The sequence below is a fragment of the Chelonia mydas genome, chromosome 18 (assembly GCF_015237465.2).
Source record: "Chelonia mydas isolate rCheMyd1 chromosome 18, rCheMyd1.pri.v2, whole genome shotgun sequence".
In the NCBI taxonomy this organism is placed as follows: Eukaryota; Metazoa; Chordata; order Testudines; family Cheloniidae; genus Chelonia; species Chelonia mydas.
The window spans coordinates 2,832,683-2,848,278 of NC_051258.2; the positions used below are offsets into that span (position 1 = coordinate 2,832,683).

At 47.5% G+C, this 15,596-nt stretch overlaps 1 long non-coding RNA gene across 1 annotated transcript; it reads left to right on the plus strand.

The window, feature by feature from the left end:
* Positions 1 to 6,653: 6,653 nt before the first annotated feature.
* On the plus strand, positions 6,654 to 14,856 carry LOC122463272. Its single transcript, XR_006286462.1, has 3 exons — positions 6,654 to 6,664; positions 13,507 to 13,515; positions 14,709 to 14,856. It is a non-coding gene; the product is annotated as an uncharacterized LOC122463272 (long non-coding RNA).
* The last annotated feature ends 740 nt before the right edge of the window (positions 14,857 to 15,596 follow it).

Genomic DNA, 15,596 nt, shown 5'->3' on the forward strand with positions numbered 1-15,596 from the left:
TACTTGTGTGGTGTGGAAAGAATTAAAAAAAAAAAAAAAAAAGTACATAGGACAAGATGTGCAGTGTTGTGTGAATTTGTTCCATTAGGGGGTGATGTTCAGACTTTGGCCAGCTTAGGGCGTCAGGGGCAATTTACCAGAGGATGATTCTACAGGTGATTCAGCATTGTCCAGAGCTCTCTGCTGAGGGTCCTTTCTTTTGACCCCAAGACCTACATCCCTGTCCCAGTTTTTCATTCTGTTAGAGCTGTGGAAATAAGTGGATTTATTTTTTATTTTTATTTTATTAGGTCAGTGGCCAAACCAAAAAATGGAATCTAAAATTATATTGATTTTTGATCTGCAATAAAAATGTTGGACATTTTCAGCAAACTAAAAATTAAAAACAAAAAAAGTTTTGGATCAAACATAAGACTTTGGAAAATGAAATTTGAATTGAAAAGTCAATTGAAATATTTAGACTGTTTTGATCACAAAAAAACCCTCCAAAAATTTGCAAAATACTCTGGTTGACCTAAATATGCTTTTTTTTTTTTTGGGGGGGGGTGGAGAAAAGTTTTGTCTGGACCACTGTGCCCAGCTCCTGTTTTTGCTCCATAGTTCTGGGTGCTGTAGCCATCCCCTCCTCCAAGGGGAGGGCCTTGTGTTCAGGTGAGCTCTGTCCCCCATCCCAGGATTTAAATATGCTGTGTCTCCTAGAGCTAGTTTTAAAAACATTTTTTTTGGTGGGGGGGACAACAAAATGGACTTGTCAAAAATGAGCATTCTGGTGAGGAAGACTGGTTTACAAATTTTTTAGATTTTTTTTTTTAAATGAAACTCAAACTGTGTTTTTAGGGTACTCCCACTTCCCTCATTCCCCTCTAGCATAAAGGAAATGAGGAAGCATGAATCTTCTTCAAAAATTTGTTTTGTTTTTCAAAAAAATTAACTTCTGGGATGAAAATGATCACAGAAGTAGCTATACTGGCCAGGCTCCACAGATCTCATTTTGAACCATGCTGCATTGCATGCTGGGACTTGTAGTCTTCAGGAGAGGCACCTCCATTCAAAAGGAGGCTGCCCATAAAGTGGGTCAGTTTTGGCCCCTGGGTGGGACCTCTCCTATGGAGCCTGAGGGAGAGTCCTAAACTCTGTGCTTGGCAGGGTTGGGGAGGGAGTGATGGGAGGCTGTTAGGAAGAGAATTATTTCTGCCAAAGGGGCTGATTGACTCTACTGGGTGCCCAGTGCTAGCCCAACTGGACCACAAGGGCTCCTCTTTTGTGGGGTGAGGATACTCTGACCCAGCCCCTCTGTGACCCCAAAGCCTCTGCTCTTGCTACTTTGGGCTGGGGTTGAAGTATTATGCAAAAGCAGATGTGGAGCATGGGGGCAGAGCGAGCCCAAGGTGCATTGTGGGATTCTCCAGAGTGGCCATCTGGACTCGTAGACATGACTGTGCACAGACTGGGATAACTTGGCTCTGCCTGCTGGGGCGTGAGAAGACATCTGCCATTTCATCCTTGAGCTTTTCTGGCAAAGGGTAGGAGTGCCCATTCCTCACTCCCAGCTCGGTGCTAGCTGAGGAGGGCACAGAGCAATCGCTCCTTTTTTGCTGCTAAATACAGGGCCTGGTGCAACTGTTGTTCTAATCTCCTGGGCCCCTAGCCCCATTCTGTCCATTTATTAATTTTTAACAAACTGGGCAATGGCAGATTTAGAGTTAGTGGGGCCCTGGGTGCAGCTTCATTTTGGGGGGGGCCCCCTGGGGATCCAGCCAAGAAAAAACATTCTCATCTCCCCTCTGCCCGTTTCTCATTCTTTCTTCTTCCTCCTATATTGTAAGTAATACAAAGTAAATGAAAATAAAGGGAGGTACCTTGGTTGGGGTGCAGGAAGGGGTGTGGGGGTGGGGCTCTGGGAACAAGTTTGGGTGCAGGCTTTAGGCAGGGGTTTGGGGTGCGGGGGGGGAGATGGGGTGGGCTCTGGGCTGGGGCAGGGGTTGGGGTCTGTGAGGGGTGCAGGATCTGGGAGGATGTTTGGGTGCGGGCTCTGGGCTGGGGCAGGGGTTGGGGTATATGAGGGGTGCAGGATCTGGGAGGATGTTTGGGTGCGGGCTCGGGGCTGGGGCAGGGGGTTGGGGTATGTGAGGGGTGTGGGCTCGGGGCTGGGGCAGGGGGTTGGGGTGTGGAAGGGAGAGAAGGGTATGGGCTTGGGGCAGGGGGTTGGGGTATGTGAGGGGTGCGGGCTCTGGGCTGGGGTAGGGGGTTGGGGTATATGAGGGGTGCGGGCTCGGGGCTGGGGCAGGGGGTTGGGGTATGTGAAGGGTGCAGGATCTGGGAGGATGTTTGGGTGCGGGCTCGGGGCTGGGGCAGGGGGTTGGGGTATGTGAGGGGTGTGGGCTCTGGGCTGGGGCAGGTGGTTGGGGTATGTGAGGGGTGCAGGCTCTGGGTGGATGTTTGGGTGCGGGCTCGGGGCTGGGGCAGGGGGTTGGGGTATGTGAGGGGTGCAGGATCTGGGAGGATGTTTGGGTGCGGGCTCGGGGCTGGGGCAGGGGGTTGGGGTATGTGAGGGGTGCGGGCTCGGGGCTGGCGCAGGGGGTTGGGGTGCGGGGGGGGGGTAGCATTTACCTAGGGCGGTGAGGCTCCCATAGCGACCAGCGCACCCCGCTGGCGGCGGCTCTTGGCGGGCGGGCGGGCGGGGGGGGCCAGGGAATCTGCGGGCACCACCCCCACAGCACCCATTGGCCACGGTTCCCAGCCAATGGGAGCTGCGGCGGTGGTGCTCGGGGCGGGAGCAAGGCGTGGAGACGCCCGCCAGGGGGCGCAGGGACATGCTGGCCGCTTCTGGGAGCGGCGCGGCACGGAGGGAGGGAGGGAGGCAGCGCGGGCAGGGAACCACCTTAGCCCTGATGAGCTGCTGGCCCCTCTCTGCACACCCCTTGGGGGCAGGGGGACCGCGGGTCTCCGTGCACTGCCTGGGACTTCCTGGAGCCGCGTGGGGCCACTGGCCACAGCATGCTGGCAGCCGGCTGCGCCGCCGGCTGGGACTCGGGGGCAGGTTGTGAGGTGAGCTTTGTCCTGCATTTTGCGGGGGGTCTCCCTGTCACTGGGGGCCCCGTGCCACCGCACAATTTGTTTCCTGGTAAATCCACCTCTGAAGATGGGGCCTCCTTGTGGAAGGTGCTGTGTGCAAACATCTTCCACGCCAGATGAAAGTGAGGAAAAACAATAAAGAACAAATATAAACTCTCCCTGAGAAAGATGCACAGTGCATCTCTTGCACTATAAAAATCCTCCATACGCAAACCCTCCCAGCCCTGTCCCTCGGACAGCCAGGCAAGCAGGCACACAGCTCACATTTAAAGGTGCAGGCTGCAGAGAACAGAATCACAGCACCATGCCCTACACTAGGCATTTGCCGCCTCGGACAATTACATTTCTGGATTCCCTACAGGCCTGAATGCTAAGTACCTGTGAGCCTGTTAATGCTGGATCCCCTCAGCTTTCAGGGAAAAGGCAAACACAGCCTTGCAGAAGCTTCTGCAAGAGCTCTGCGGCTCCCACCGTTTCATCCCTCCCTGAGTCTCACCATTCAGGCATTGGCATGTTAAAAAGGCTGCAGGGCCCCAGAATGTTGTACATCCCACTCCCTCATCTTGCCATCGAGCGCTCCTTCATGCTGCATGTGTTGATAGAATGAGGTGACCAGTCACCATCTGACAGAAACACCGGAGCCAGCTAGCAGCAAACAGGCAGCCAGGAGGCGGGAGATGTTACCACGTTGCTCCATGCTGCAAAAGCCACTTCTCAGGAGCTTTCCTAAAAGTTGCAGCATTGCCGGTTCTTGTGAGTTTATGTTAAAGCCCCAGCTCCTGGAGTCATGGGATTAGGTGAGACTCTCAGTTTAGGTGTTTTTTTTTTTTAAGGTAAGTTCCTAGCCCTCTTGGTGCTGGAAAAAAGCCTGAAACATGACCTGAATGGAGCCTAGGAGCTCAGAACTCAGACGTTATAAAAAGACCCACACATTTATTATTTTAAAAAACCTTATGCTTTCTAGGCCTAGCTTATGCTTTTGGGGGCCTGACACACCACTTTTTGAATGCTTGGGTTTGGCAGCACTGGAGTTGTATTTATAGCTTTCATGCCAGCCCTTCAGAGTAACAGCCGTGTTAGTCTGTATTCGCAAAAAGAAAAGGAGGACTTGTGGCACCTTAGAGACTAACCAATTTATTTGAGCATGAGCTTTCGTGAGCTACAGCTCACTTCATCGGATGCATGCTGTGGAAATCGATAGCTTTCGTGAGCTACAGCTCACTTCATCGGATGCATGCTGTGGAAATCGATTTCCACAGCATGCATCCGATGAAGTGAGCTGTAGCTCACGAAAGCTCATGCTCAAATAAATTGGTTAGTCTCTAAGGTGCCACAAGTACTCCTTTTCTTTATGCCAGCCCTTGTGACTCAGCGCACACTGTTTCCATCGCACAACCATACACACCTCTGATCTTTGCCTATTTCTGTAATCCAAGGGCCTGCCCCTCACTGGACTGCATCCTCAGTCACAGCCTTTCAGCCTGTAAGAAAGAAAGAAAGCCTGTCACTCATTCAGCTATGCTGAGAACATGCCCCTGGCCTGGACCTATCCCAGCACTCAGCACCCCACTTCCCAGGACAGTTTGACCTTGCAGGCCAATGTCACATTCTTTCAGCTCAGTGGAAGAGGCCCGGCTGGCAGATAAGAGGGGAAATAAAGGAGAGCAAGTGTGATTTGGTTTTCATTTTACCTCTCTGGAAATGGTGCAATGTTATTGGCCATTGGCAGGTTTCTTTTTGTTTGTTTGTTATTGGCAGTATTTTAGGGCACAAGAGCAAACGATCCCAATGCATAAGAAAGGAAGCCTGGTAAGAGACACACACACACACACACACACCCCGTTTAACCAGGAGATCTTAAGTCACTTGAATCTAAAAAAAAGAGCCATACAAAAAGTGGCACCTAAGTCAAATTATATATAAGAATGTTAAAAAACAACAACACACATGTAGGGACAAAAGTAGAAAGGCCAAGGCACAAAAATAAGATTAAACTAGCTAGGGACATAAAGGGTAACAAGAAAACATTCTACAAATACATTAGAAGCGAGAGGAAGGCCCAGGACAGGACAGGGCAGGCCCATTACTCAACAAGGAGACAATAACAGAAAACCCAGCCATGACTGCAGTGTTGAATGCCCTGTTTGTTTCAGTTTTCACCAAAAAGGAGAGTTGTGATCAAATGACTAATATAGTGAACGTTAGTGTAAATGGGGTAGGATCTGAGGCTAAAATAGGGAAAGAACAAATAAAAAGTTACTTAGACAAGTTAGATGTCTTCACGCTGGCAGGGCCTCATGAAATACATCCTAGAATACTTAAGGAACTGGCTGAAGAGATCTCTGAGCCACTAGCGATTATCTTTTAGAACTCATGGCGGACGGGAGGACTGGAAAAGGGCAGATATAGTACCTAGCTATAAAAAGAACAACCCAGAGAATTATAGACAGTTGTCTTAACTTTGGTACCCAGAAAGATAATGGAACAAAAATCAATCAATCAATTTGTAAGTACCTAGAAGATAATAAGGTGCTAAGCAAGTATTTGTCAGAAATAAATCACATCAAACCAACCCAGTATCCTTCTTTGACAGGGTATCAAGCCTTGTGGATGGAGGGAAGCAGTAGATGTGCTTTATCTTGACTTTAGTAAGGCTTTTGATACTGTCTTACGTGGCCTTCTCATAAAGAAACTAGGGAAATATAGCCCAGATGAACCCACTAGAAGCTGGGAGCACAAACGTCTGGAAAATTGTACTCAGAGAGTAGTTATCAATGTTTCATAGTCAAGCTGGAAGGGCATATAGAATAGGCTAATGGCACAGAGAGTACACTCGTAAATTTTGCAAACACCAGCAAGTTGGGAGGGGTTGCAAGTTTCCTAGCTTTGGACGACAGGATTAGAATTCAAAATGATCTTGACAAAATGGTCAGAAATAAATAGGATGAAATTCAATAAGGAGAAATACAATATACTACACTTAGGGAGGAACAATCAATTGCACAAATACAAAATGGGCAATGACTGCCTAAGATGGCGTACTGCAGAAAAGGCTCCGGGGGTTATAGTGGATCATAAACTAAATGAGAGTTGACAATGTAACACTCTTACAAAAAAAGCAAACAGCATTCTGGGTTGTAGTAGCAGAAGGGTTGTAAACAAGACATGAGAAGTAATTCTTCTATGCTACTCAGGACTGAAAAGGCCTGAACTGGAGTATTGGGTCCAGTTCTGGGCACCACACTTCAGGAAAGACATGGACAAATTGGAGAAAGTCCAGAGGAGCGCAACAAAAACGAGGAGAGGTCTAGAAGACATGACCTACAAGAAAAGACTGAAAAAATTAGATTTGTTTAGAAGATTGAGGGGCACGTGATACCAGTCACCATGTAACAGGTTGGTATAAAGAGGGGGGGGATAAATCGTTTTCCTTATCCACAGAGGTCAGGACAAAAAGCTGTGGGCTTAACTTGCAGCAAGGGATATTTAGGTTAAACTATACAGGTAGTTGAGCAATGGAACAAATACCTAGGGAGGTTGTAGAATGGAGATTTTTAAGAGCAGGTTGGACAAACACCTGTCTGGGGTGGTCTAGATAATACTTAGTCCTGCCTCAGTGAGGGGACTGGACTAGATGACCTCTTGAGGTCCTGCTCGGTCCCCCATTGCTATGAGTCTATGACTGTGAGAATGGAGAAAGGAAAGGGAATCTAAATAATGTTTGCTCTTGGTGCTTGGACTCATCTCACCTGAGCTTCACAATGTGCGGCTGCCTTGAGCACTGTGCTGCTTTCCCACTAGAGACCCTCACATCCCAGTTGCCTGGGAGTTTGCGATCTGTGTATGGGATTCTACATGTGATCTAAGGAAATTCCCTCCTGTCTCTTGTAAAGCTGGCAAGCCTCAGCGATCCAGGAGAACTGAGATGGACGAGCCCAGCCACTTCTCTGCAGCTTATCAGAACATCCTGAATCTGCTTTCCCAGCCCAGTCACATCACTTTCTTCTCCCCTGTTACAGCCCTGTGCTCTGGAGTGTCTCAGAGGAATGTGGCCACTGGAAGTTACAACAGAATTGGAGTCTGTGAGTCAGGAGCAAACAAGGATCCAGGGTGCTGCAATGTTAGACCCAGAATGAAGACAGCAGGAATGGCTGAACCCTGCCACTCTGAGGATGTCACTTTCAGTTTTTTTGTGTGATTTATGTTTTTGCTTGGGTGCTTAGGGCTCAGTGGTACCGGCTGTGCCTCATTCACCCAGCCTTGCCTCAGGGCTCAGAGACGCAGTTCCCATACTTCCAGGTTTCCTTTCTCTCCTTGACAAGGCAAGGTGTCTAGTTCGAAGGGCTTGTGAACATAATGGGATGTAGGGGGATCTCTTGGGGGTTGTCTAGCTGCTCCCACTGAACAGAAGCAGAACTAATTTCATAATAATAAAAACACCCAGCTCTTACACAGCCCTGTTCCCCAGCAGCTCTCAAAGTGCATTACAAAGGGAGTCAGCAGCATTAGCATTTTACAGATGGGGACACTGAGGCACAGTGAAGGGACATGAGACCCAAGAACCTCTTAATGCCAGCTTGCAAGAGAGTGCAGCGGGGACACAGACATCGGATGAGTTTGGTGTGTTGCTTCTAGTTCACCAAAGAGTATCACGTGAGGTCTTGAATAAGGCCTGTGTCACTCTGGTCATCAGCTCATTGTGAGAGGTATGTACAGATCCTGTGTCAGGAGTTTTGTCTATATACTGAACATATGTTCTTAAAGTCTGTAGGGACTGGGCACCAGTAGAGGTGAAAACTGGGTTTTTTTGTCAGACAGGAGATGTTTCTTCATCTATCTGTTGACATGTAAATCGAGTATTGTCTAATTCACAATAGGCTTCTCATCACCAGTGTGAACGGAATGCAAATGAAGGCTAATAAAAACTTTGGAGAGAGGAACTAACAGAGAGAGTAAAACAGTGGTGAGAAGAAGATCCTTATCTGGAGGTCCACTTCAAACGTTTGCTTGACTATATTTGAGGGGGGAGCAGAGAAGATGCCCTGGTGCCCTTCACTGAGGAAGCAAAAGGACAAAGTGCTGGGCCTGAGCTGAATCTCAAAAGATGGTCCCTTGGGAAAAGACAGGCCTGGTAATTCTGGGCGTGTTCAGTAGATAAGGGGCTGGACCATGTAGGGAGGACTCAGGGGATGGTGGGTGCCAGTCGCTACTTGTGCAGACAGAGTGAGGCCTGTGGAGGCCTGGAAGCCCGCGCTGGTGCTAAAGAGACCGGCGGGTTCAGGAAGCTGTTCCCAGGAGGCACAGACCATGCTGCCTCATGGGCATCACAGGCACTGACTTACCCAAGGTTACCCCGTAGCCAGTGACTGAGCTGGGAACAGAAATAATCAGCCAGGAACAAAGTCCAGGATGGTTCATTTCCATCCATGTCTGGTGAAGGTTGCAACAGTTTCGGATGGGTGGTGGGTATCTGGTATTCTAACCCTCCTGTCACTGTTTGGCTGCCAAAAATGTATGTAGGTGTCTCCCCTATTTTACTGCCCCTTCCCCCCCCAACCCCCCCGCCTCTCAGTTTTTGAGTTCTTCAGTCTACAGGGTTCTGAAGAGCAGCAGTGAAACTGACAAAGTGTTCAGTCAGTTTTCATTTTACTGTAGCTTGGCACAGCTCTGAGCAGCAGTAGAGGAACCTGAGCAGCTGCTGAGGTGTCTGTCTGCAGACTCAGGCAAACCAGGGGAATTGGATACATTCAATTCACATTTAGATGTTTTTCCCTGTGATCACAAGGGGCAAAAACTTGTTTTTAATTAGAGATCATATTATGCAGAAGTTGCTGGTTCCCACCTGGGAAAGATTCCTACTCATCCTGGACAGTCTTTTCAAGCCAGGCCCCAGGCCATACACCATGCTGCCATGTTGCAGCTATCTGTGCCTTGCCCCACAAAGAAGGAAATCAGTGCAGGTTCCAATTAAGGACTTTAGCTAAGGAGATTCCTAACCCTATTTTAACATGATCCTCTCAGCAAAAGGTCAGATTAGCAAGTCCTCTGTCTAATCAACAAATCGCTTTCCTTGAAGTGCTTCATGGCTAAGAAAAACAACCTCATGATTAACAAACATCTCTTCCTGAACAACATCTCAGGCAGGGTTAAACCCTGCTGCCACCTGCTGGCTGCTGAAATTCTGCACACAGACTCCACACAAATCCCTGTGAACACAGCAGCTCTAATAATAGAAATTGTCCTCTTGGAAAGAATCGATGGCTGAGCTAGTCTGCTGTCCCCACTTCCTGCTCAATGGTTTGGTTAGTCTGCTATGCCCGTCTCCTCTTTCACTGGGACAAACCGATGTTCCATCTACTCCAATACCCAGCCTCCCACAGGGGCACATATCAGATATGTAAGAGAAATGTGAAAAATCCCCAACATGCATCTGGTCTCTTGCGCAACGATACTTTGTGTGTGGGGTGTGTGTAAGTGTGTATATGGGGTGTGTGTAAGCGTGAGTGAGTGAGTGATTTCTCCCTGTCCCTGATCAGCAATCTTTTCACTCTGTTTTGGGACTTTGGGAAAGAGGCGGAGCAAGGGCTGGAGCAGCACGCAGCTCCACAGGGCACCAGGAAATGTGGTGCCTCAAATTTCCTGGTGCCCTATGCAGCTGCATACTTTGCGTATGGGTAGGGACAGCCCTGGCTTCACCACCCTCCTAGTGAAATAGTTTTTCCTAATATCCAACCTAGACCTCCCCCACTGCAACTGGAGACCATTGCTCCTTGTTCTGTCATCTGCCACCACTGAGAACAGCCGAGCTCCATCCTCTTTGGAACCCCTCTTCAGGTAGTTGAAGGTTGCTATCAAATCCCCCCTCATTCTTCTCTTCTGCAGACTAAATAAGCCCAGTTCCCTCAGCCTCTCCTCATAAGTCATGTGCCCCAGTCCCCCTAATCATTGGGGGACCACACCAATGGACTACATGCCATGTCTCATCATACCATTCCCTCCATAAACTTATCACTCTCAGTCTTGAAGCCAGTTAGGTTTTTTGCTCCCACTGCTCCCCTCGGAAGGCTGTTCCAGATCTTGACTCCTCTGATGGTTAGAGATCTCTGTTTAATTTCAAGGCTAAACTCTGAGGAAGAAAGCTAACAGAGGCTCCCCTATGATAGTGACTGGGGTTTGCTACAGACCGTGAGGATCTGATTTGGCTATGGATAGAGACCTCTTTAATGTTTTTAATTAAATAACTTGTGGGAACTGTGGGATAATGGGAGACTTTAATATCCCAGATATAGTTTGGAGGACAAGTGCTACACACAATAGTAGGGTCCAGATTTTCCTGGATGACAAATTTCTTCACCAAATACTCACTGAACCAACAAGAGGTTGATGCCATTTTGGATTTGATATTGGTGAGCAGTGAGGATCTCATAGAAGAACTCGTTGTAGGGGCAACCTTGGTTCGAGTGATCATGAGCTAATTCAGTTTAAACTAAATGGAAGGACAAACAAAAATAGGTCTGCAACTAGGGGCCTTGATTTCAAAAGGGCAAATTTGAAAAAAAGAAGGGAATTGGTGAGGGTTGTGGACTGGACTGAAGAATTCAAGGATCTGAATGTGGAGGAGACTTGGAATTACATTAGGTCAAAGTTGCAGAAACTATCTGAAGCCTGCATCCCAAGCAAGGGGAATAAACACATAGGGCAGGGTTGCAGACCAAGCTGGATGAGCAAGCATCTCAAACAGGTGATTAAGAGAAAGCAGAAAGCCTACCAGGAATGGAAGATGGGATGGATCAGCAAGGAAAGCTACCTCTCAGAGGTCAGACAGTGTAGCGGAAAAATAAGAACTGCCGAAAGCCAAGCAGATTTGGACCTTGCAAAGGAAATTAAAACCAAGAGTAAAAGGTTCTATATAGCCATATAAATAAAAAGAAAACAAGGAAAGAAGAAGTGGGACTGCTAAGCACTGAGGATGGGGTGGAGATTAAAGACAATCTAGGCCTGGCCCAATGCCTAAACAAATACTTTGTCTCAGTTTTTAATAAAGCTAATGAAGAGCTTAGGGGTAGTGGCAGGGTGGCCAATGGGAATGAGGATATGGAAGTAGAAATTACCAAATTCCAGGTGGAAGTCAAACTCAAACAGCCCAATGGGACTAAATCCGGGGGCCTGGATAATCTCCATCCAAGAACATTAAAGAAAGTAGCACATGAAATTGCAAGCCCAACAGTAAGGATTTTTAATGCATCTGGGTCATACCCCATGACTGGAGAATTGCGAATATAGTTCCTATTTTCAAGAAAGGGAAAAATGTGATTGGGGAAACTACAGGCTTGTCAGTTTGACTTCAATTGTATGCAAGGTCTTGGAACAAATTTTGAAAGAGAAATAGTTAAGGACATAAAGATTAATACAACATGATTTTACAATAGGTAGATTGTGCCAGACCAACCTAATTTCCTTCTTTGAGAAGATAACTGATTTTTTTAGACAAAGGAAATGCAATAGATCTCACCTACCTGGATTTCAATAAGGCATTTGATACAGTTCCATAGTGGAAATTATTAGTTAAATTGGAGAAGATGATGATTAATATGAGAATTGAAAGGTGGACAAGGAATGGGCTAAAGGGGAGACTGCAATGGGTCATACTGAAAGATAAACTGTGAGGCTGGAGAGAGGTTACTGGTGGAGTTCTGCAGGGATTGGTCATGGGATCTATCTTATTTAACAGTTGTATTAATGACCTTGGCACAAAAAGTGGGAACATGCTAAAAATATTCGCAGAGGACACAAAGATGGGAGGTACTGCCAATACAGAGAAGGGCTGGAATATTATACAAAATCTGGATGACTTTGAAAACTGGAGTAATAGAAATGGGATGAAATTTAATAGTGCATAGTCATGCATTTAGGGACTACTAACAAGAGTTTTTGCTATAAGCTGGGGACATGTCATTTGGAAGAGACAGAGGAGGAAAAAGACCTAGGTGTATTGGTTGATCACAGGATGACTATGAGCCACCAATGTGACGTGACCGTGAAAAAAGCTAATGCAGTCCTAGGATGTGTCAGGCGAGCTATTTCCAGTAGAAACAGGGAAGTGTTAGTACCATCATACAAGGCTCTAGTGAGACCTCATCTGGAGTATTGTGTGCAATCCTGGTCTCCCATGTTTAAGAAAGATGAATTCAAACTGGAACAGGTACACAGAAGGGCTACTAGGATGATCTGAAGAATGGAAAACCTACCTTATGAGAGGAGACTCAAAGAGCTTGGCCTGTTTAGCCTAACCAAACGAAGGCTGAGAGGAGATATGATTGCACTCTATAAATAAATCAGAGGGATAAATACCAGGGAGAGGGAACGTTATTTAAGTTAAATACCAATGTGGACACCAAAACAAATGGATATAAAGTGGCCATCAACAAGTTTAGCCTTGAAATTAGACAGAGATCTCTAACCATCAGAGGAGTGAAGTTCTGGAACAGCCTTCCAAGGGGAGCAGTGGAAGCAAAAAACCGAACTGGCTTCAAGACTGAGCGTGATAAGTTTATGAAGGGGATGGTATGATGAGACTGCCTACAATGGCATGTAGTCCATCAGTTATTGCTAGCAGCAAATGTCTCCAATGGCCGGTGATGGGAAACTAGAAGGGGAGGGCTCTGAGTTCTATAGAGAATTCTTTCTCATGTGTCTGGCTGGTGGGTCTTGCCCACATGCTCAGGATTTAACTTGTCACCATATTTGGTGTCGGGAAGGAATTCTCCCCAGGTCAGACTGGCAAAGACCCTGGGTTTTTTCCCCCTTCCTCTGTAGCGTGAGGCACAGGTCAATTGCTGGTTTAAACTAGTGTAAATGGTGGATTCTCTGTAACTTGAAGTCTTTAATTCATGATCTGAGGACTTCAGTAACTCAGCTAGAGCTTAGGGGTCTATTACAGGAGTGGGTGGGTGAGGTTCTGTGACCTGCAATGTGCAGGTCAGACTAGATGATCATGATGGTCCCTTGTGGCCTTAAAGTCTTTGAGAGTAGAGGAGGGGAAGCTGCTTGCGTTAGGGAGGAGAGCATGTCTGATATGTACGGACTGGGGACGGAGAAATCTGTGTGTAAGATACATGGAATCACGGATTTGGATTAGGGTGAGGGGAGTCTGTATGTGTACACCTGGACTCTGCCTTGTACAAACCCAAGATATGATCCCTGCCCTGAAGAGCTCACTATCTAATTTAAGAGGAGGTGATGAGTGTAACTAACACTAAGAGGAAAGAGGAGACAGGAGAGTGACAGGTGTAGCATGTGCCTTTCAATAGACTCGCTGGGCACAAAACTCGATGGCTCTGAATTATTTAAATGCTTGGGTTTGTTTTGTTTGTAAATAAATATCAGGCATCCCGCTGGGGCAGACTCTGAACCAGTGTAAACTCAATGGAGCAACGACCAGTTCCACCAGCTGAGGCTCTGTCCTACTGTGCACGTATGAAAGAGATCTCATGTCATGGAGAGAGGTGGCAGGAGGGTTTGTGTGTGTAACTTTGTGAGCAGAAGGGAGAGTCATGACAGCAGGTTGTGTGGATCTGTGTACAATTTTTATGGGTGTGGAAGGAGAGTGTGCATGAGTTTGCATTGGGGGAATCAAGCCCTTGGATCGCTACCCCTCCCTGCTTCTCCACATGGGCACCAATGATACTGCCAAGAATGACCTTGAGTGGATCACTGCAGACTACGTGGCTCTGGGAAGAAGGATAAAGGAGTTTGAGGTGCAAGTGGTGTTCTCGTCCATCCTCCCCGTGGAAGGAAAAGGTCTGGGTAGAGACCGTGGAATCGTGGAAGTCAACGAATGTCTACGCAGGTGATGTCAGAGAGAAGGCTTTGGATTCTTTGACCATGGGATGGTGTTCCAAGAAGGAGGAGTACTAGGCAGAGACGGGCTCCACCTAACGAAGAGAGGGAAGAGCATCTTCGCAAGCAGGCTGGCTAACCTAGTGAGGAGGGCTTTAAACTAGGTTCAATGGGGGAAGGAGACCAAAGCCCTGAGGTAAGTGGGGAAGGGGGATACCGGGAGAAAGCACGAGCAGGAAAGCGCAAGAAAAAGTGGGACAATCAGTGAGTTATCTTAAGTACCTATACACAAATGCAAGAAGCCTGGGAAACAAGGAGGGAGAACTGGAAGTCCTGGCACAGTCAAAGAATTATGATGTGATTGGAATTACAGAGACTTGGTGGGATAACTCACATGACTGGAGTACTGTCATGGACGGATATAAACCGGTCAGGAAGGACAGGCAGGGCAGAAAAGGTGGGGGAGTTGCATTGTGGTAAGGGAGCAGTATGACTGCTCAGAGCTCCGGTATGAAACTGCAGAAAAACCTGAGAGTCTCTGGATTAAGTTTAGAAGTGTGAGCAAAAAGGGTGATGTCGTGGTGGGAGTCTGCTATAGACCACCGGACCAGGGGGATGAGGTGGATGAGGCTTTCTTCTGGCAACTAACGGAAGTTACTAGATCGCAGGCCCTGGTTCTCATGGGAGACTTCAATCACCCTGATATCTGCTGGGAGAGCAATACAGCGGTGCACAGACAATCCAGGAAGTTTTTGGAAAGTGGAGGGGACAATTTCCTGGTTCAAGTGCTGGAGGAAGCAACTAGGGGCAGATCTCTTCTTGACCTGCTGCTCACAGACCAGGAAGAATTAGTAGGGGAAGTTAAAGTGGATGGGAACCTGGGAGGCAGTGACCATGAGATGGTCGAGTTCAGGATCCTGACACAAGGAAGAAAGGAGAGCAGTAGAATACGGACCCTGGACTTCAGAAAAGCAGACTGTGGACACGGATTGGCAGGATCTCCTGGAAGAACAACATGAGGGGGAAAGGAGTCCAGGAGAGCTGGCTATATTTTAAAGAATCCTTATTGTGGTTACAGGGACAAACCATCCCAATGTGTAGAAAGAACAGTAAATATGGCAGGCAACCAGCTTGGCTTAACAGTGAAATCCTTGCTGTTCTTAAACACAAAAAAGAAGCTTACAAAAAGTGGAAGACTGGACAAATGACCAGGGAGGAGTATAAAAATATTGCTCAGGCATGGAGGAGTGAAATGAGGAAGGTCAAATCACACCTGGAGTTGCAGCTAGCAAGAGATGTTAAGAGTAACAAGAAGGGTTTCTTCAGGTATGTTAGCAACAAGAAGAAAGTCAAGGAAAGTGTGGGCCCCTTACTGAATGAGGGAGGCAACCTAGTGACAGAGGATGTGGAAAAAGCTAAGGTACTCAATGCTTTTTTTGCCTCTGTCTTCACAAACAAGGTCAGCTCCCAGACTACTGCACTGGGCAGCACAGCATGGGGAGGAGGTGACCAGCCCTCTGTGGAAGAAGAAGTGGTTCGGGACTATTTAGAAAAGCTGGACGAGCACAAGTCCATGGGGCTGGATGCGCTGCATCCGAGAGTGCTAAAGGAGTTGGCGGATGTGATTGCAGAGCCATTGGCCATTATCTCTGAAAACTCATGGCGATCAGGGGAGGTCCCAG